This window comes from Brachycentrus maculatus, unplaced genomic scaffold (genome assembly GCF_059751285.1).
Source record: "Brachycentrus maculatus isolate JH-2025_06_01 unplaced genomic scaffold, ASM5975128v1 h1tg000370l, whole genome shotgun sequence".
Taxonomy (NCBI): Eukaryota; Metazoa; Arthropoda; class Insecta; order Trichoptera; family Brachycentridae; genus Brachycentrus; species Brachycentrus maculatus.
Window position 1 is genome coordinate 2,320,393 of NW_028281119.1, and position 22,385 is coordinate 2,342,777.

The 22,385-nt window shown below is 27.9% G+C and overlaps 1 protein-coding gene across 2 annotated transcripts in view; it reads right to left on the minus strand.

Moving 5' to 3' along the window:
* LOC148303390 (CD151 antigen-like) overlaps positions 1-22,385 on the minus strand; it is a 278,505-nt gene that overhangs the window by 191,571 nt on the left and 64,549 nt on the right. The gene's annotated exons all lie outside the window — the stretch shown is intronic.

Consider the following 22,385-nt stretch of genomic DNA (forward strand, 5'->3'; position numbering starts at 1 on the left):
GTTTTGCTAAGAAATTGATACCAGAGAAAATTTTAAATATTTCGAATAGTCGATATATAGAAGCAGAACAAGCAGAAAAGTAACGAATATTTTCTTCCAAAGTTGTTTGAATTTTCATAAAGAAACATAAATTGAATTATGCATCGACCCAAATTTTTACGGGTCGTGGAGCATTTCGAGAATACCTCCTCCGTTTTAAAATTAGACAAAACTCTTTTTTGTGAATGTGATGAGACGTCATCACAAGATGTCCCTCATTTAGTGTGGATATGTCCAATTTTGAAAAAGAAAGGTTCAAATCAGAAACAGATTGTACGAAAGAAGGTATACAGTTGACAAAAATTGATGAGGGCATAAAGATCTTCTTATTTATAAAATAAGACGGGTAAAACAGATAAATTAACTATGTGACGAATCTTGATTGATATAAGATATTGAATCCATTGTATCTATTATATTGTTTTTAGGGATTGGCCTTATTCATTTATTATTTATTATGCACATTCATTATCATTTTTAGGAAATATAAACTAAATATGCTTTAATCCATGTACATACATATTATGGCAAGAAGAATTTTTTAGGTAACTCATAAATATTATTTAAAAAATAAACGATAAATAAAACACATTTTAGATTTACCTATTTTCACAAAATAGAGATGAATTAAACGGACGGGTACATTAGTATCTTGTTTCATCATTTGCCAGTGATGTACACTACATTATACATTGAATACTCTATTCACGTTCGGTACAATAATTATCGGGGAAAACCTGGTACGTTCAAACACTGATATTATTGATCTCTTTTATTCCTAAATAATTCCCGCGTATTCAATTGGAAATATAAGCGTATTTTATTGGTAACTATGAACTTTGTGCGTGATCTCTGTTATCTAAGTCGACCAGCGAATGTTTTAAAGCGTTACCGAAAATAGATCAAACAACTTTGAAAGCACATTTTATACCAACTTGCTGATGATGCACATTATACAAACTAAACAAATCTATATTTTGATGATGATTAATTATTAATTCCCAAGTATAAAACAAAACTCTTCAGGAAATATCAAGTTTTCGAATAAGTTTATAATCTGGAAGTTCATACTCAAATAACAACTTTCAAACAAAATTTGAACAGAAAATAAGCATTCACAATAATTTAATCGTTGTATTATGTTAATATTACATGAATTGTTAATTTGCTACTTATATCCACACGCTTGTGAAATAAAATCATATTTACAACATTTTGAGTGTGTCCAAATACTTGTTCACAAAATCTGGATTAATTATCTGGTCAAATTATAAGCTTAAATAATAAAAATGAAAATGGTGTTTTCTGGCGTTACTCATGTGTGTGCTTGATATCCAGAATTTCGACCTCACATACTAATACAAGAGTTTCTGCTTAAAAAAAGGCTTCTTTACATCTCACCAATAGATGTCTCTAGTGAAGTTCTAGTGATTCAAGAACAAGGTTTCTAAATTGGTTCATATATATAGAACTTCCAAGAATTTGAGCAGTGTGGTTGTCAATAATGGGTAGAATTGGTGAATGTTACACGTGTGTAAAGTGATCACTTAAACCAGCCTATGACGGTCGTCAGCCCCGTAAATGCCCAGACTTCCATATTCTTCTTCATCTTTGATGAGATTAAATTGGGAGTAAAAGGATTATAAGTTTCTTGTATTGGTTAATTACCATTATTGTACAAAAAAATAAATCAGATTCAATGAATAACAATAATTATGTATCACAAGAAAGAAAATAAAACATATTTATTAGCACCCAACTCCGAATTACCAAATGTGAATTATAATTACTTGATCCTACTTACAACATATACACAGTATATGTTGTAAGTATATTTTTAGTTACATTTGAATTTTTTTTAAATTTATTTACGATGCTTTATATTTACGTTTTAAGATCACCGTCAAACGTTAAATAAGGCAATATTATTTTTCTATCATACTAGTACATATACACACTACGTTTGCATAACATACACTTGCGATGCACCTGCTAAAAACGCGTGGGATATAACAAAGATATATTTTTACTGTTTTCGTAACAATAATGTTTTATCAATATTTCAGTTCAGCATGGTTGTTTCAAAATCATTTTTATATACTATTATGTACATCCGTTTATATGATATGATATGATATAATTATATACATATCACACATGTGAATACAATTCATTATAATAACCAATTCATTAAAATTACATTGAAACGAAAAAAAACTTTCTTTTTTGGGTCAACTCATGTGATAAATGCGATTACGCACTGATAAATTCTTATTTTTTAACCTATTTTTGACCCGCATACATGAACACAAATACAACGCGTATAAAACAAATGGAATTTTATTAGTTCTAATTACATAAGCTTTACAATATGTTTGTATACACACAAATTGTTATGGTTCTTAATTGTCTGTGATCCTTTGTTAAAATTATATGTGTATATATATATATATATATATATATATATATATATATATATATATATACACCCCTGGACAAAAAAATTTACGAGTCCTCAAAAAAACTAAAATTGACACATAATGAATTATTCTTGATTTTTAATTAGTTTTTTTTTGTATTGTTTAACATATGTGATGACTACTCGTTACTTCAAGGTTAAAATGAAAGATCTTACTCATGAATTGTACTTAGAAATTGCCATTATATACCAGGTATCAGATTATCCGAACCTTAGAGACCCATAACGGTTCATTTATGGTCGAGTGTTTGTGATGGAGTAATAAAAGACATGTAATTTTTTTATTCATATTTAAGAAGAAGGTTCTAATCGCTTTATTTTAAATTAAGGTATTTTACATTTAAACATATTTATAACATTTAAAAATATTTAATACTTAGTGATTCACCTTTATTTTTTATAACATGTAAAATTCTATTATTTAACGAAGCGTAAAGCGAATCTTAAATTTCTGATGTTATTTCTTCTTCCTAAACTTGAATCAAGTTTTTTTTTTAATCCTCAATGTTTTTTTATTTTTTTTTTCCCAACTTTTTTTTTCATAATCGCCCATAAATTTTCTATCGGGTTCAAATCAGGACTTTTCCCGGGCCACGTCAACGATTTTAAGCCAATTTTATCCTTGTATTCAATGATCTGTAAGAAAAACAATAAATTATTTATCAAGTGGTCTACAAAGTGCATTAAAAAATAAATATTTGTACTCACAGTGCGGGCTCTATGGCACGGCGCCAAATCGTCCTGAAAAATTGGGTCCGCGGTATACTGCTTAATGTCCTCGATTGTTGGAATAAGATGGTTTTTCAGCACTTTTTTGTACTGGATGGCATTCATCGTACCCTGTATAAAATTTAGAGGTCCCAAACCGTACGCTGTCATGCACCCCCAAATTATGACGTAGGGTGAATGTTTAACGGTTCGAGGGACGCACGACGGATGGTATTTTTCCCCAAGTTTTCGTCGAACTATCTTTATGCCGTCTGGACCAAAAAGGTTGAATTTTAATTCATCGGAGAAAATAACATTTTGCCAATCCTCCAAGGTCCAATTCTGGTGCTCCTTCGCCCAATCCAGTCTAGCCTTCTGCATTTTATTCGTCAGTAATGGTTTCTTTGCGGGACTTCGTGCTTGGAAACCATGCTCCAACTGCCGCCTGAACACTGTTTTTACTGAAAATGTTGATTAGCTAGTAGACTGCACCTCTGCGTGTATTTTAAGTGCCGTTAAAAATCGATCGCGCATAACAATTTTTTTTTTAAGCGATCATCTCGGGCAGATGTCGCGCGCCCCCATCCGCTTCCTTTTTTCCGTTCTATGGATTCAGTTTGTTGGAATTTTTTAAATAAAAACCTCACTGCACCTTCTGAATACCCAACTCGACGAGATATTTTACAATTAGATATGTTTTGTTGCGACAGTGTGATTATTTTGGATTTTATCGCTATCGACATTTGCTTTGCACTTTCCATGATTGTTGTGTTATGTTCCCTCAAACGCGGGTAAAACAAAATTGTTGAGACATTTTAAAATGTAAATATTGTAGAAAGGTGACACAAAGTGTCTTTAATTTATTGAACAAAAGAAAGAGGTATCGATAAAGGATTTCTTAGAAAAAGAGTTCAGTAAAGTCAAGGCGTGCGGAAGCAAGTAAACTCGTAAATTTTTTTGTCCTGCGGTGTATATATATATATATATTTATATTTATATACACATATAAATAAATATATATATATATATATATATATATATATATATATATATATATATATATATATATATATATATATATATATATATATATATATATATATATATATATATATATATATATATATATATATATATATATATATATATATATATAATATATATATATAAACATAAACGCAATATTGATACAGAGAACAGAAAAATGTTATTTTTTTCAATAATTATTAAATTAATTTAATAAATTCATGAGGCAAAGTAGAAAGATCGTGGAAAACTTGGCATGATCAAGTATTTCAAATGCCTTTAGCAAGTGTTTTTGTCTAGAATTTTCTTTCATAAATTCCATAAAATTATAGTAACTTTAACACAAATAGTAAATCCACTAAAAACAAATATTTTCAAAAACTTGAAAGTGGTCAGGTCAAGAGTCGGAATAATCGGCGTATATGTATGAATATGGGAGAGTCGAAGATTGTGTGCAAAGACAAATTCGTATGGCGTTCTATTCTCTCAGACTACCTCTTCTGGAAATCCAACGTGATTGTTAGTTAGTTAGTTATTTTGTGTAAATATTTAATGTTATTATGCATAAGGACTACATCATCTTGATGTAACGTTTTGCACTTTGACACTAAAGTCGTCATTATATTTTTTCGGAATGTTTTGATATTTCTATAAACGACTGCCAAAAAAAACAGGATTACATTATATTTGTAATTTTCTATTTAGTTTTATAAACATTATTGAATACAACAAATAATTTATTAAGTAATCATTTTGTGGATCCAGATAAATATACAATATTATTATGCCCGAATTTCTTTCATCGTTGAACTTCAGCGGGTCGGTTCAGCGAACCCGCTTAATTAATACAGTCTAATAAATCACAAAATCTGATTGTCATCATCTTCTGAGGGTTGACAAACCATTAATTTTTACATTGTCTCTTTTTTATCATACTCGATTTGATTACAGAGTCACGCTCCAGCTATTAATCACACGCCGGAATTGAACCACAGGCTCTTCAATTAGCGGAACCAATTTTCTTAATTACAATTTTAATTAAATTATTATGCCATCGGAGAAAGAGAAATTTTATGACTATATTGTTCTTCAATGAATCGTAAAAATAAAAAAAGGGTTCTAATCAAATAAAATTACAATTTAATTGTGTTATTTTTTTATAATAAACACATATACGTATAGAATATATAATATTTACAATATGTTTACCGTTTTTTATAGACATTCATTATTTATATAATCAATATCTATAAAAAATTAAAGATTCCGTTAAAAAATTCATTAAAAAAAGACAAACATTTATTATCTTATTATAAATATAAATATTTCGATTTTACACATTTTTCGTACGCTTTGGCAGCTTTTTTTTATTAAATATAGGAATCAAGTTGTATCCGAGTGAGCTCAATCAATCCAAAAACCATGATGCCATGATACTAATCACCCAACCGTGTTTTAGAGTTGATTTTTTATTAAGGACGAACAATATTTTTAAACTTAAGTACTAAAATTATTTATCAATTTTTGTCACACCTAGCTTTTATCAGGGATACATAAATTATGACTGTATGCTGTATATATCCCCGATGAAGGTGAAATATCAGCAAAACCGTTCGAATTAATATACGTACTAAAAAATGTGGTTTTCTATTTTATTTACAAAATTAACCATATTATTTTTTGACATCTCATTAAAGATAAAGAAGAATATGAAAGTCTGGCACATATGAACCAATTTCGAAACATTGTTTTTGAATCACTAGAACTTCACTACAGACATTTATTGGTGAGATGAAAAGTAGCTTTTTATAGACCAGAAACTCTTTTATTAGTATGTTTTTGGACACACTCAAAATGTTGTAAAATTAATCAAATGTGTTTCCAAACTGAACACATGAAATTTAAGTTTTGTGCTGATATTTCTTGGTGGAACTGCATTTTACAGAATAAAATAACTGGTGTCATTAACATAACAGTCTGATAATGTCGGTTACGACAAGACCCGGTCGCTGGTCAAATAAAATTAATGTTAAAAAAAAAACTACAAAGTTGTTATTTTATTTTATAAATACATTAATCTGTTTTCTTTTTAATTTCTATTTCAAAAACTCATCATAATCTTTAAATAAAACAATCTTATAAATATTTAACCTTTTCGATTATTTTGAGACGAATATAGTTTACATTCAAACGGCAATTAAGTACGAGACACGATCGTGACTGTTGTTATATAACTGAGGTTTAAATTTAGATATCCATCTTTGGCATAATAGGCCTTAGTTATTAATTAAATCGTTTCGCCTGGACTTCCGAATTTATGAACCTATTTATCATCGAATATTAAATTATATTTATTAATAAAAAAAAGTCTAATAGATCATATTTTTTGCCGGTCAAATTTAATACATTCCACCAATATGCGTCTTTGAGTCATACGATGTATATCTCTTTCCAGAAAATAAATTATTTAGAACTACGATACGTTAGTTTTTTATTATAAGCCTCCACTCGTTTGCGAGCGATGTTAGGTATTATCGGTAATTGACTCGTATGCATCAACAATTACAAAACCTTATACGAGTGCAGGTATGCCATAACGAGTGCCATAGTCATTGCTGTTATTTTAATTTTTACCTTCTATTTTAATTTAATTTTTAATTTAAAAAGGAATAACCCACAAAGTATCCATTTTAGATGTTCTGTAGGTAGTATAGTAAGGGTAGGGAAGGTAAATGTGAAAAACGCATCACAAATACACAGACCAATTGAAAATGAAGCTTTCTTGAATTTATTTTGCAATTGGCGGGAATCGAACCCGCGACACCAGATTCACAGTTTCGCAGTCCTCCTCAATTTCCTTTTGCATAAAGGGTTAATATTTTTCGACCTTTAAATATTTTCCACTTCAAAAATATCCACAATTTAATACGGCGACTGACATTATCGGGCTGGAGTACTGAAAATCCAGATTGACACATTCAATATCTCTTATAACAATAGAAAAATTGGTTAATTTAACCGATGAAATTCGAGAGATTTTTAAAGTACATGGTGGAAACATTTGTAAGACTGTAAGATTTGTAAGATTTGTAGGAAACAAAAGAAAGCTTTCAAAGATGCACGTCATTATTTCCCAACAGGTTGTCATGAATTTAATAATTCTATAAAATAATCTGCGTTTTTCCAGTTTTTTATTCAAGTGTCTCGTACATTATTAGCAATACATCAACTACTGGTTCAGTCAATTATCTGAGTACTTAAAGTAGTAGGCTATTTTTTTACCTGACTAGTCTGCTTAGCTGACTGTTGGCCTCTCTAGAGCAGGAAACGTTTATGAAGAAAGAAGAAAACATCATAAACTGCCATCGATTCAATATTTTATTGCAAAAGAAAATAAACCAATGCTTTGTAGTTATATTCGAAAATAGTTTTGTTAACCTACCACGCTGATAATTTTATTTCAGTGCAGAATAATATTCAATAAATAATATGTTTTTGTTGAAAATACAGATATATACTTCATTACATTTATTTTTTTTGCCATTCGATTTTTCAGCTTAATAATCGCTGGCTATCGAATTATTGAGAATGTGATATTGTCTGATATATTAGTCGATTATATAAGTCTGATAAGCTTATTAGTTGGTGCATCTCTAAAAAATATGATTATAAGCTTGCTGTATCCGGCCACGCGTTGCTGTGCCCCAGTCTGGTCAAATGGAAAAGAAAGAGAAAAAAAACTTAATTTCACAATGCTGGTGAAGCTGTGAATATAATTAAAATATATAAAACAACGATAGAATCAAAAACGTTGAAAAAAGCCTAATTACAACAGCTGTCAAGTAGCACGTTGTCCACCATGAGCAATAGTTTCGCATTGGGTGAGTTGCTGTTACCTTCAACAGATGGCACTGCGATTGCGGTCAAAAGTGTTTAAAAAACTAAATACCTATAAAACTAAACTAAAATAATTTTATCTGCCCCCAGTAGATTAATAAAAACACAAGCGTATTTTAATCAAACGTTGTGTCAAATTTTCATAGCATTATCTGATTTGCTTTAAAAGATTTACTTAAACAAACGAATATTAACTTTTTAATTAAAATATAAACATATTGGAATACGAACTGATATCAATTTTTAATACATCATTATTTTGAAAAATCAGGTTGTATTAATTAAAATTAAATGAAATTAAATATTCTTGTTTGTGCACCAATGATTGTACGATTTTTATGTAGTAGAGTACACGGAATACATATTACTTCATTGTACTTCACATAATGCCATAAAATTTGCATCAAGCAAACGACTGAGTAATAATAAATAATTGACAGACAGCTTTCAAGTCAAGTCTCTAGATTTATGCATTCGGCCGATTCCATATCGGACTTTGATAGACTTCCGACGTACCAAATACGGCAATACCAAATTTATAGCCCTGTTATTCCGTTTACCGTTCCGTGGTAATGGACTCCAATCAAACACAATATTAGGGAATGTGGATTGACGTCCAAACTCCATAAAATATGTAAAGGCCTAGAAATGTCGTTAAATCAAATGGTAATAAAAGGTATGTGAAATTTACTATAATTTATATTTAATGAAGTGGTGTTAGATGTGATTGATGAATATTATTTTAAACTTTAACACCGGTGTCGAGATTTTTCACTTGAACTCGGAGGAAAATATTATTTATAGTAATTTCTTGTAATAAATTATACTTAACGTCAACTTCGTGAGTTTTTTATTTCATTTAAATGTGATTTCAAAATACGATACTTCCAACCGAATATCTGAATATTAAAAAATATTCCTGTTTACACATTTAAATATTATATTAATATATATATATATATATATATATATATATATATATATATATATATATATATATATATATATATATATATATATATATATATATATATATTATAAATAAAAAAATAACGATAAATATCTGTTACTCTTATATGCTAAAATCACTAAGGATGTTACTTAATTATACATTACTTAATAATAATAAAAAAATGGAACCTAAAACAAAAATTAATACACAGTTTAAAAATTTACACTCCATAGTGGCTACTGTTCTGGAGGTCCCGGGCTCGATTCCCAGGAGGAGTCAAATCAATATAAGTGGATTGTTTCACTCTAATATTTATTCAATATAACCCTGGACTGGTACCTGAAGCGAAGGGTTGATAACATTTCCTTCAAGTGTTAACGATCAAGATCAAGGTTTGAAAACGATAAAAAATTAACCAAATAGTATTTATTCCATGGAACATTAAAACCCTGCTAAACAGGTACTTACAAAAATGATACAATACGATATCTTATATCCAATACAAAAATATAAGAAATACACATTTTCTATGACAAAAAAAAAATTTGAATGGTAAAGCGATATCTGGGCCACCCTATATAATCCAAGCAAACCAAACAAGTTTCCAATAAGTGTTTTCGAATCTTTTATTTTATCTACATAACTCAAAATAAAATGCAGTTATCTTGTGGATCAAGATGCACGTTTGCCAAAAAGGTCACAAACTTTTATAGTTTACGTTTTGAACGGAATGGACGTGTTGACATATATTATGTCGGCAGATTGTGAATAAATCAAAAATATTTACACAAACAAATGGAAATAATCCAATTGAAAATTTGTAGATCGAATATCTCTTTATAAATACGTGAAAATATTGTTACCAGTGTATTTTAATTTTCGGATTTGTTTACTTATCACTCCTAGAAGGGGTTATTGAAAATATAAGGTCAAAACAAGCATGAACTCTTGATTGTATATTGTACGTAAACAACATTTAGAAATTGAAAAAATATATAGGTAAACAAAAATATTCGTTTTTTATTAATTTATTTGGGTTGTTGAAGTTAAAGGATGTAGAATATGTATACGTATATAAATAATAACAATAAAATAACAGTATTTGTTTTCTGCACATAAAATTGATTTATGTAGTATGTATTTCGTAAAATCCGATTTTACGATAATCATAACCCATATTTTATAACGGCAACTAGTTAAAATTAATAATAAAAGGAATTTGTATTGACAACTATTATGTAGAGTGAGAAGAAAGAATATATCGGGAATGCTTGGAACCCTTAATAGCCAATAAATTATTGTTTATTTTAACAATCTCAGAATTCAGAATCATTTAGATGCTGGTATTTCCTAAACTGTAGTAGTTATCAAAATAAATTATTGTTGTCTTTAAGTGAATTAAAAATTAAAATATTAATATTCGTAAATTATTGGCATATTTTTTAAAACCCTAATCTGCACCCGATGGTTCATATCGATGCAGCGTTACATTCATCGTTAACACATGAACGAAAGGTGATTAGCCCTCTGCTTCAGGTACCAATCCAGGGTAATATTGATATGACGTAAATTTATAAATTATTCCAGTATATTGCACCAACATTCTTTTGATTCTTATATATCGTCCTATGCGTTTAAGTAGGTTTTGGCAATTATCAATACATGTAAAGGCTAATATGATTGATTGATTCGACCTTTTCAAACATTATATGGACAATATAAGAAGGAACAAAAATATACTTAATGATTTATAAACCTTGTACATAACAAGCAAGGTGTAGAATAAATACAGCTCCCATTTAAAAACAAATATATATAATAGTTAAGTTGTGGTTCCGTGGTTACTGATACGATCTGCGAGTCAGACTCTATGTTCAACCCTTGAGGTAGTATTTTACGAAAATGGCGCTAATAAAATTATCCAAATTTATTATTTATTATTATTATTAACCTTCACTCTGTCACAATTTACCAAAACGCTTAAGCTTGCTTGAACACAGTATAAAAATGAAAAAATATATATATTACAAAATTTATATGAGAGAAGAATAGAACAAAAATAATAACACGTTTGACTAATACAAAATATGAAAATATTTTACGATCTAAAAAATTCGTATTTCCGACTAGACAGAGACTTTTTATGACTGTTTGTAAGTTTTTTCATATTTTAGATATTCATGTAGCCAAGTTTGCTACATAAATACATAATAACAATACAATAAAATATAAAATTGAGGTATAAAATTATTAACTTTGAAATTTGAACGTAGACTTTAGCATTTATAGGATGTTGATTTTTTGTATTATATTATACATATGAACTATGGTTTTATACTTGAACTATGGTTTTCTTCTTTATTAAATCAAACGATAATTTAGGGGTACCTAATTGGACATAAATTATGGATAAAGAATTGTAAAGTCACGAAACTCGTGATCCAGGTTTTAACAAAATCGTAGACTATGGGTAAATATATTATTTTACATACTTTCCCTCGATGTAATTATTTAAACCGGTTTGAAAAATAAAATAAAAAATGAAATCCTATTTAATTTTGTACAATCGTTTAAGGACATGTTAAAATAATCCAAAAAAATATGCAAATATATAATGCGGATTTTAACGACATAGTATATAAATACTACATCAGGTGTGTAATCCTTATGCAACCAAAAAACTAACTAACTAATTAACCAACACGCCACATCCGCAGAGGTAGACAGAGATAATAGAATGCCACCTAACCCGTCTTTGCAAACAATCTGCGCATCTTTCACATTCATGTATCTTCTCATTACATATCCGCTGATTATTCCGACTTAAGTATTTGAAATACTTGATCATGCCAAGTATTTTTCGGTCTTCATCTGCTTCCATTATGCGCTCTCTCAGACGAATTTGCAGCAAAACATCGTATGATAGATGTTAGAATAGTGATATAAGGAAAGAATGCAAGGCTGAGATAAGCATTATCGATAAAATTAGGAAAGGTGTATTGAAATGGTTTGGGTATGTGAATAGAATGAGTAAAGAAAGAAAAGTAAAACAAATGTATGAGGTGAATGTGATTGGAAATCGAAGCAAAACGAAATACATCAAATAAAAATCTTAACCATTTAGCAAAAAACGCCGTATCTGCATTGAAGCATTCGATTTGTTATATAAAAAAAACTGATTATGGTCTGCTTGAACTAAGTAACTCGGGTATAAGAATATATTCTCTCAAAATGTAAAAATTCAAGTGCGGTTTTTGTTGCCAATAAAATAAAATGTGTTGGAGAATCGAATTTATTCGAATTCATTTTTGGAAAAGAAAATATTTTTTATTTCCATATCAGACGGCGCCAAACTACGAGCAAGACCAAAATATTAGATAAAATTCAAACTTAGTGAAAATTACAAATTCAAAATAACTAAAGCAAAGCATAACTATCGCTCACATAAATTTGATACCGAGGTTTATCGCCAACCTTGGATTTATATTCAGAAAACGAAAACGTTTACGTTTCGTCGTCACTTTGTGACTATAAAATTTTCGCCTTGGTCGTAAAAATATTAAATATCACCAAAAGATTGACGCGATTTCTATATATTTTTTCTCCAGTCTTTTTTTATCACACTGCTTCCTTTGGCGATTTTATTTATGGCAAAAAGAAAATAATATTTCCAATATCTACGATTAATCTGACTCTTACTTTTTTTGTACACTTTCTTTTAATTTAGGCGTAATCATCCTCATCATGTACATAAGTAATTTAACCAAAAAGTTTTTACAAACTCAATTAAAAATATGTTTATATTATATTTAAATTCAATGCTTTCTTAACCTGGATTTGAAAATTTGGAAAAGAGTGAGAATGATTTTTTTTATGTTTTAATTGAGAATATTTTCTTATTTGAATGAAATATGAAATATTGAGCATTTACAATGCAAATGACCTGTCGTAATCAGATTAGTGAGCTTTAAACACCGTCTAACATTTATGAACAAAAGTAATAATTTGACATCAATATTACTTGATTTTCACTTACTAACTCTATATGGTATACATACTCGTATTCCTTGAGTTCAACTATCGCCGTCTGCGAAATTTTATTTGATGTAAATATAACATAACAGAAGCCTTATTGATTAAGTAAGCATTGATTAACATAACAGAAGCCTTATTAAAAATTCCTCGAGAATATGTATAGATTTGGTCACTCACTCAAAATATTTTGTTTTAAACTCTTTCTTTGGCTCCCCTTTATGATATTAAACAATTTACAACTAACATTATACGGTGTTATTTAATTTATACGGTGTTATTTAATTTCAATACACACCATTAAATTCGAATAAAAAAAAGAGGAAAAGATTGAAACTGTACGAGACTTCATTTATATTTTCACCGTTCCTATTTCTCACTTAAATTAAAATAATTTAAATTTATTTTCGAGTAGTTTCCAGCCTTTAATGTGCATTACGTGCTGGGCATATGAATACACGTGAAAAACCCGCACAATCAACTACTACCGGTATTTCTTTGCTACAAACCGTCCCTTTTAAATTAGCATCAGCCGTATTTCGGTAACAAAGAACTCTTCAATGAGACCCGTGGTCTACAGTATAACACTGAAGTGAGAAGAAGTTATTTGAGTTACAAAATAGAGCTACCATAAAAGCGTCCGTAGTCTAGCAAAATTTCCCGATCAGTGATTTCATCTCCTAGCATTAACTTAAGGCGTCATCATCATCTTGTAGTTCATCATCTAAACGTTGCATGACATAAGCATTTCTATTAAGGATCGATGAAATCATAGCTCCGTAAATTCTAGAGGACAAAAATTTATTTTTACGACATAACGATCTATTATATGCATCCGTTCGGCTGTCAACTTCAATTTGTGTCGGTTTACTGATTACATATGACATTAAATTCTATATTTATCACGATAGCATATAGTGCTGGAGAACCCAGATTCGATTCCCAGGATGGATGAAAATAAATTAATAATGATACTTTAAAATTCATTTATTTGACACATGCTTGGACAGTAACCTGAAGCGCCAGTTTCATGTTAGTAGCACGTCAATAAAATACAGTACCCTACGCACCATTGAATGCGGATGTGAGTAAGTAGAAGAAAAAGTAACAGAATCAAGATCACACATATATATATATATATACACACATATGTATGTGATATCTACCGAACGTAATTTACGTTAGTATGCAAATTATAAATAATTTATTTAGTCGCCGAATTTTTTTTTTAAATTCCTTGTATGAAAAATACAGAGAATTATTCCTGGATTTTTTAAAGTTGCTTTTTTACCTTTGATGCTAGAGAAATATTTTTTATGGAAATCCTTTACGAAGTATGATATCTATGTCCTGTGTCACATTTTCATAACGTGGAATAGGGTTTTATTAAAGGCACTTTGCGCTATATTTCGTCGTCATAGTAAGCCCCAAATTTGTTTGTCAATATTTGTAACCCCTCATATTGCGTACCGTAAGCCATAACTTAGTAGTTGGCTTATAGAGTGATCCGCCCTGTTTGTTTTGTGTTCGCTGGCTGTTATTTATACACGTGCATTTTATTTTATTTTTTATCATTATGTTTTGCTCGAGTTATTTTTTAGTAGTATATTAATATTTATCATAATTAAATTATAAGCGAGAAACTGATTGCATCAAAATAGGATATCTGAATGAAAAAAAAATTAAGATTAATTAGTTATGCAGCTAAAAATAATATATATAAATATATATAATATATATATATATATATATATATATATATATATATATATATATATATATATATATATATATATATATATATATATATATATATATATGTATATATATACATATATATATATATATATATATATATATATATATATATATATATATATATATATATATATATATATATATATATATATATATATATGTATATATATATATCTTAATGAGAAAGTGCAGTGAACTGAAAAAAAATATACAACGAAATTTCCCTAAAATATTTTTCTAAATGTAACAAAAAACATACATACAAATAATTACTAATCACGTTAAGATTAATCATATAAGTAGCGGAATAAGTAAACAATTTTTGTTATGGTTGATATTTTGTAAGTTTGAAGGTATATTTAAAAATAGAATTAATTAAAATAAAATGTGTCGGGTTGTGGTCCCGTGGTTAGTGTCGCGGACTCTCAAGTCAGAGTTTTTCGGTTCGAACCCACTTAACTACAATTTGATACCTATTTCTGATAATGAACCGCTTAGGCTAACAGGAATAGTATGAAATTGAAGTATTTTTGTAAATAATAAAAACACAAATATTTCTTTAAAAAAAACACTAAACTTCTTCATGTTAACTGATGTCACTAAAACATTTTGTAATTTAGTTTCTATCGATAACGGTAATTTTTGTGCTAATATATAACAATATAAGTAAATTAAAATTAATTTAAATACCACGTAAAAAAATATTATTCGTTTAAACACTGACGTAACTATTAAAAAAAAACACGTACTATGAACATAGTTCATTTTCAAGTATTTTGATCATTTGAAGTTTATCGTGCTTGACTGTAAATATACGTACCTTTGAATTTCTTTCAAACATAATGAATACCTTCTACTAACTTTATACTTTGGAATTTTCAATTCAGGAATGTATGCATTTCTGATCAAAGAGAATCCGCACAAAAGGAAGGACAGGATAGGAAGCTTCTTACTTCATTACCCGAATCCAGGAAGGTAAATCTCAATGGAATATTTAAACTTTTGAAGTTTTATTTTATTCTTTAAAAAATTAATATTGATAAATCGTGATTAAACAAAAAATCAAGAATACCTTAATTTTTGCAAGTACAAAGTAGAAACCAATAAATCGTCACTTTACACAATGATTATTGTTTAGAAACGCAGTACTCATAATTTTTATTAACTCCCTGAAGTCATTCTAAAATAAATGAATAAACTATTGAAGTGTGATTTTCAATTTCAGAAGTCATTTGATCTACATAGTGTCGGGTTGTGGTCCCGTGGTTAGTCCTGGACTCTTGAGTCAGAGTTTCTGGGTTCGAACCCACTCTACTTCAACTTGATACCTATTTTTAATAATGAGCCACTTAGACTCACAGAAATAGTATGAAATCGAAGTATTTTTGTGAATAGTAAAAACACAAATATTTATCTTTTTTGTAAATTTGTTATATTTTACATTTGTTATTATGAAAAACTGTATTTTTTCTTATCATTCATCGTTCACATTGTGTGATACCACTTTTAAGTGATATTACACAAAGTGAACGATGAATGTTGAGGAGAGTGTTATATTATCATAGGTACTACAAAGTTATCAATGCTTTCATTGTAATAAATGTACTTTGTTTTTTTTGTTACTTTGATCACAGTTAAAATTAGAGACTTCAGTTTTAGTTAATAATACGAGGGCAGAAAAAAGAAAAAGAAATTATTTGATTTTTTCATATTAAATTAAACAGTTAGACCCAAAACACTAAATTTTAAACTAATATTTTTTCTGCACAAAAGTGTTTCTAATTTGAAAGATTTTTTAAAAGAAAGAGTATTTATGTTAACAATAAAATCGATCCATTCTATACATACAAACATGAAGAAGAAAAATTGAACTTTTCAAATTAGGTATACTAAAAATTAATTGAATCGAACACCATAAATTCCTTTGTTAGACTGAGTACAGTTTAAACAATACATTCCCATTAGGATTCTAAATTTGGCACGTCAGTATTTAAGGATTTTGTTCATCTAAATAACGGTATAATGTTCCAAGCGAGAAGTTCAGTGCAAGGGCCGGAGCTTGCGTATTTTTGGAACGTAACATTATGAATTATGAGAAATCGTTCGTTTCATACCTTTCCTATTGTCCCGTACTCCGACTAACTTCGTTCCTTAAAATGGTAACGACACCTTACATTGCAATCAAAAGTTTAGTGTGGGTACTTTGTTCTCTGTACCGTTAAACCTTTTATATTCGTAATCGTGATGATAAAAGTATCATATTCGAATATGAGAATAGGCACGTGTATAAATTCCACACAGAGTGTTACGAATGGCAGATTTTATTTAAGTCGGACGAATAACGAATATTTGAAATGAACAATTCCAAAAGAAATATATTAAAGTATATGTTTTTTTTATAAAAATTTTATTTACGACTAATTCCATTAACAATATAAACTAAAATATGTTCAATAAAGAAAACACTAATTGAAATCATCACTTACAATAATCATGACTATCAATAACAATAGATTTCCTAAACAATTCGTCACATAAACGACTGTTACATACTAGAAAAATATTTGAAAAGATTTTCAGTTTTTGATAAAAGACTATTTAAACGAGTACCGTAAAACCGTTTATATTCGTAATAGTGATGATAAAAGTATCATATTCGAATATGAGAATAGGCACGTGTATAAATTCCACAGAGTGTTACGAATGGCAGATTTTATTTAAGTCGGACGAATAACGAATATTTGAAATGAACAATTCCAAAAGAAATATATTAAAGTATATATTTTTTTATTCAAATTTTATTTACGACTAATTCCACTAACAATATAAACTAAAATATGCACAATAAAGAATACACTAATTGAAATCATCACTTACAATAATCATGACTACCAATAACAATAGATTTCCTAAACAATTCGTCACATTTGTTACATACTAGAAAAAGATTTGAAAAGATTTCAAGTTTTTAATAAAAGACTATTTAAACGAGTATTTATGAAATGAAAATAAAGAATAATAGTTACAAATCAATATTTTTACATTCATTTTTATATTCATCATTCATCATTATTGTCATTCTATGTCTCATTTTTCAACATTTTGAAAAAACTTTGAGGTTGTATTTGTATGTTTTAAAAATAGCTTTTTAAAATTCTTTTTTAAGTTGAAAATTAATATTAATTTATTTTTATAACCCTTATCCGCACCTAATGGTGCATAGGGCACTGCATCAAATTGACGCAGTGTTATCTTGATCATTACTTACATGAAGGCAAGGTGATATCACTATTGCGCTTCAGGAACCAGTCCAGGGTAATGTAAAATAAATATTACAGTGTTAAATCACTAATATTTATTTTCACCTCCCCCCCTGGGAATCGAACCCGGGACCTCCAGCACGGTAGCTAAACACGCCGACCATTACACCACGGAGGCGGACAAAGTTGAAAATGAATATTAAAATCAACGAAATTATATTTTCTGTGCTGATTTATTTTGCTAACAAATTTTTCAGATTTTTGTTCGGAACATTCAAAATTGCTTTGAACGTTAAGTTTTTCTATGAAGTAGAAATAAAACCAATGAAATAAAAACAAGAGCATGGATTTTTAAAAATACAAAGAAAACTGTGTTTTGTACGATGACACCATTAATGGTTCATTTGTTACAAATGATGAATATTTTAATAAAGTAATTATATTACACCACAGCACTTTTATTCAACGCTACAATGTCTCGTGTCCAATGTTACAAATACAATCTAGCCATTTCACAGTTTGACAAACAGTGTATCAGTTTAAATAAACCAATAATACTCATCAATTACAAAAACACCTGTACATGTGTACATATCTACAAATTCTATGAACGTGTTTATTGTATCCAAAATATGTTACTTCAGGGTCATCGAATTCGGTAAGGAAAACAATTATTGTAACTCTAATACAAAAAACAGTATTTTCGCTAAAATAAGTAAGATTTGATTTAAAGGTGGTTGGGATAATCAATATTTCCATTTTGATTGAATATAATTCAATTTCCGAATACGTACGTATAATATCATACGTACGTACGTATCCATTCCTGAAGATGACAAGGTGTCGCAACCGGAAACATACAAAAAATAAAGGTGGTTAAAAACAAAGTTTGGGATTTATTTTATAAAGTTTATATAATATGCCACAAAGCATCAGCAAAAAACTTTCAAGAAAATAAGTTTTTTCATTTGAGGCAAGAACCGAGAGCATTGGCGAAAATAATTATTATCAATAGTAAAAATATGATTGAAAAATTTGTGTTACGATTTTTTATTTTATTTTTACGGTTGGGTTACTCTTAAGTTAGAGTTTCTCGGTTCGAATCTACTCTACCACAATTTGATAACTATTTCTAATAATGAGCCGCTTAGGCTCACAGAAATATTATGAAATTGAAATATAAATCTTTTTAAAAAATAAAATATGTAATATTAATAATTGCTGTAACCCTAAGTAATACGACATTTGAGCATTTACTTCATGTATCTATAGCTCCTGCACGGTACTAGAGTACTTAGCGAGCTATTGACTATTGAATTATGCAAATGGCCTACCAATAGGCGCGTGCTTCTGTCCGCTGGGTCCCACACATAGCAGATAATTATGATAAATATTCAACGAACAATCGCCGATGATTCCCAGCGCAAATATTTTGCCCAACAAACTTGGGCAGGCCGTAAACAAAGTAATCATTACCATATCTAAGTAGGTACTCGCGATAACAAGTAGGCTGAAAAGCTACATGCATAAAATATCATGTGAACGTACTTCTTGAAATTTATGTGATTCTGTGACAACATGTTGTCGAGTGTTGGAACAAAGAAGTGCCATTCAGTATTTACGCTGATTGAGGAAGATATTTTGTTTATTTCGAAATAATATTCGTACTCCATATTCCATTGTTCAATATTAACCTGTCCGGGAGTATGGCCGTACATGAACGGCCGATACAAAACATGATATATGTATATATATATATATATATATATATATATATATATATATATATATATATATATATATATATATATATATATATATATATATATATATGTATATATATATATATATATATATATATATATATATATATATATATATTTATATATATATATATATATATATATATATATATATATATATATATATATATATATATATATATATATATATATATCAGAACAGAGAAATGTTTTTTTTTAAATAATTATTAAATCAAAATAATAAATTTATGTGGCAAAGTAGAAATATCGTGGAAAACTTGGCATGATCAAGTATTTCAAATGCTTTTAGTGATAGCGAGTGTTTTTGTCTATTTTGTGTATATACAATATATATATATATATATATATATATATATATATATATATATATATATATATATATATATATATATATATATATATATATATATATATATATATATATATATATATATATATATATATATGTATATATATATATATATATATATATATATATGTATATATATATATATATATATATATATATATATATATATATATATATATATATATATATATATATATATATATATATATATATATATATATATATATATATATATATATATATATATATATCAAAACATGTTAAAAACATGATTTACGGCAAATTTATCGATGCTTCGATAAATCATGTTTACTGGTGTAAATAAAAAAAATATGTTGCTTATTGCATCGACTAGGATTTAAAATTGTAAAATGTTTTTTAAAAAAATAACATAAAAACTGACTCCCCAGATACAGTTTTTTTCGGAGAAACTCACTCCCGGATAGGTTAAGGCCCATCATATCATATGATAAATCGTAACTTAATTTTCTTTAAACCATTTTTTTTATTACATTTTTTTTAATATACCATTTTTGTTATTGAATAAAAAAAATCGGTAAAAATATATGGTTTTGAAAGGAAAAGTGTTATTGAAACGTAAAGGTTATCTTTCCTTTGGACTGCTGAACTGATTTCATAATGAAAGCAAGGACGACTTTTTTCATTGTAATTTCAAATATTACCCAAGAATTAATATTAGTAGTACGTTTTCTTAAAAATTATTTATTTACATCAAATGTAATTTCTATAAACGGAGGTTATCGTGTGGTGGAGACGACAACGAAGGCGACAACGAAGGCGAACTGTCAGATGACAGACTTCCACGTATCGCCCTTAAAGGAATCCCTGAAGGACGCAGACCCCCAGGCAGACCTTTAAAAAGGAGGAAAGACAGCTGGGAGTCCACATCCCAAGAGCTACAAGAGGAGGCACAAACAGATCCTTAGGATCTAGAAAAAGAAGAAGAAGAAGAAGGATTTTCTGTACAAATAAAATTACACTAGTAAGAGTTGATGTAATTTATTTTTCACGTATTTATTTATCCCCACCGAATTCTCTTATTAATACTGTTCGCAATAGGAAAGTCATGAAAAATAATTCAGCTATGTCACGTACTCGGGTTCATTCAATCATCGTCAATCAAGAGAAAAATATATTAATCTTTACTCCGTTCACTGGAAAAGAATAATTGGTGGTAATAAATATATTATGAATGAGTCCAAATCTTTGTTCACAAATTTGGGATTGTAGACTTAGAAGTTATTTATATCGCGTCTCAACACAGATGAAGAAGAATATGGAAGTCTGGATATTTAAAGGGCTGACGACCTGTCGTAGGCTGGTTTAACATTTACCATTCTATTCATGATTGACAATTATACTATTCAAATTACATGTCCTTTAATTGAAACTTCTTTCATGATACTAAGAACTCGCATATGTGGGAAGGTATCAATAAAATTATGGATAGAGTGCTGAATTTAACATATGTATTAAGTGATCACTAATATCAGCCTATGACAGGTATGCTCTGTAAATACTCAGACTCCCATATTCTTCTTTATCTTTATATATGTATACATATACGTAAGTATACGAAAATCTTTGCAAAGTTACGTAATTTTGATATATATATATATATATATATATATATATATATATATATATATATATATATATATATATATATATATATATATATATATATATATATATATATATATATATATATATATATATATATATATATATATATATATATATATATATATATATATATATATATATATATATATATATATATATATATATATATATATATATATATATATATATATATATATATATATATATATATATATATATATATATATATATATATATATATATATATATATATATATATATATATATATATATATATATATATATATATATATATATATATATATATATATATATATATATATATATATATATATATATATATATATATATATATATATATATATATATATATATATATATATATATATATATATATATATATATATAATGTCGTCTAAACATTCCATTTTATTTTTTGTAGTCAACGAGGAAT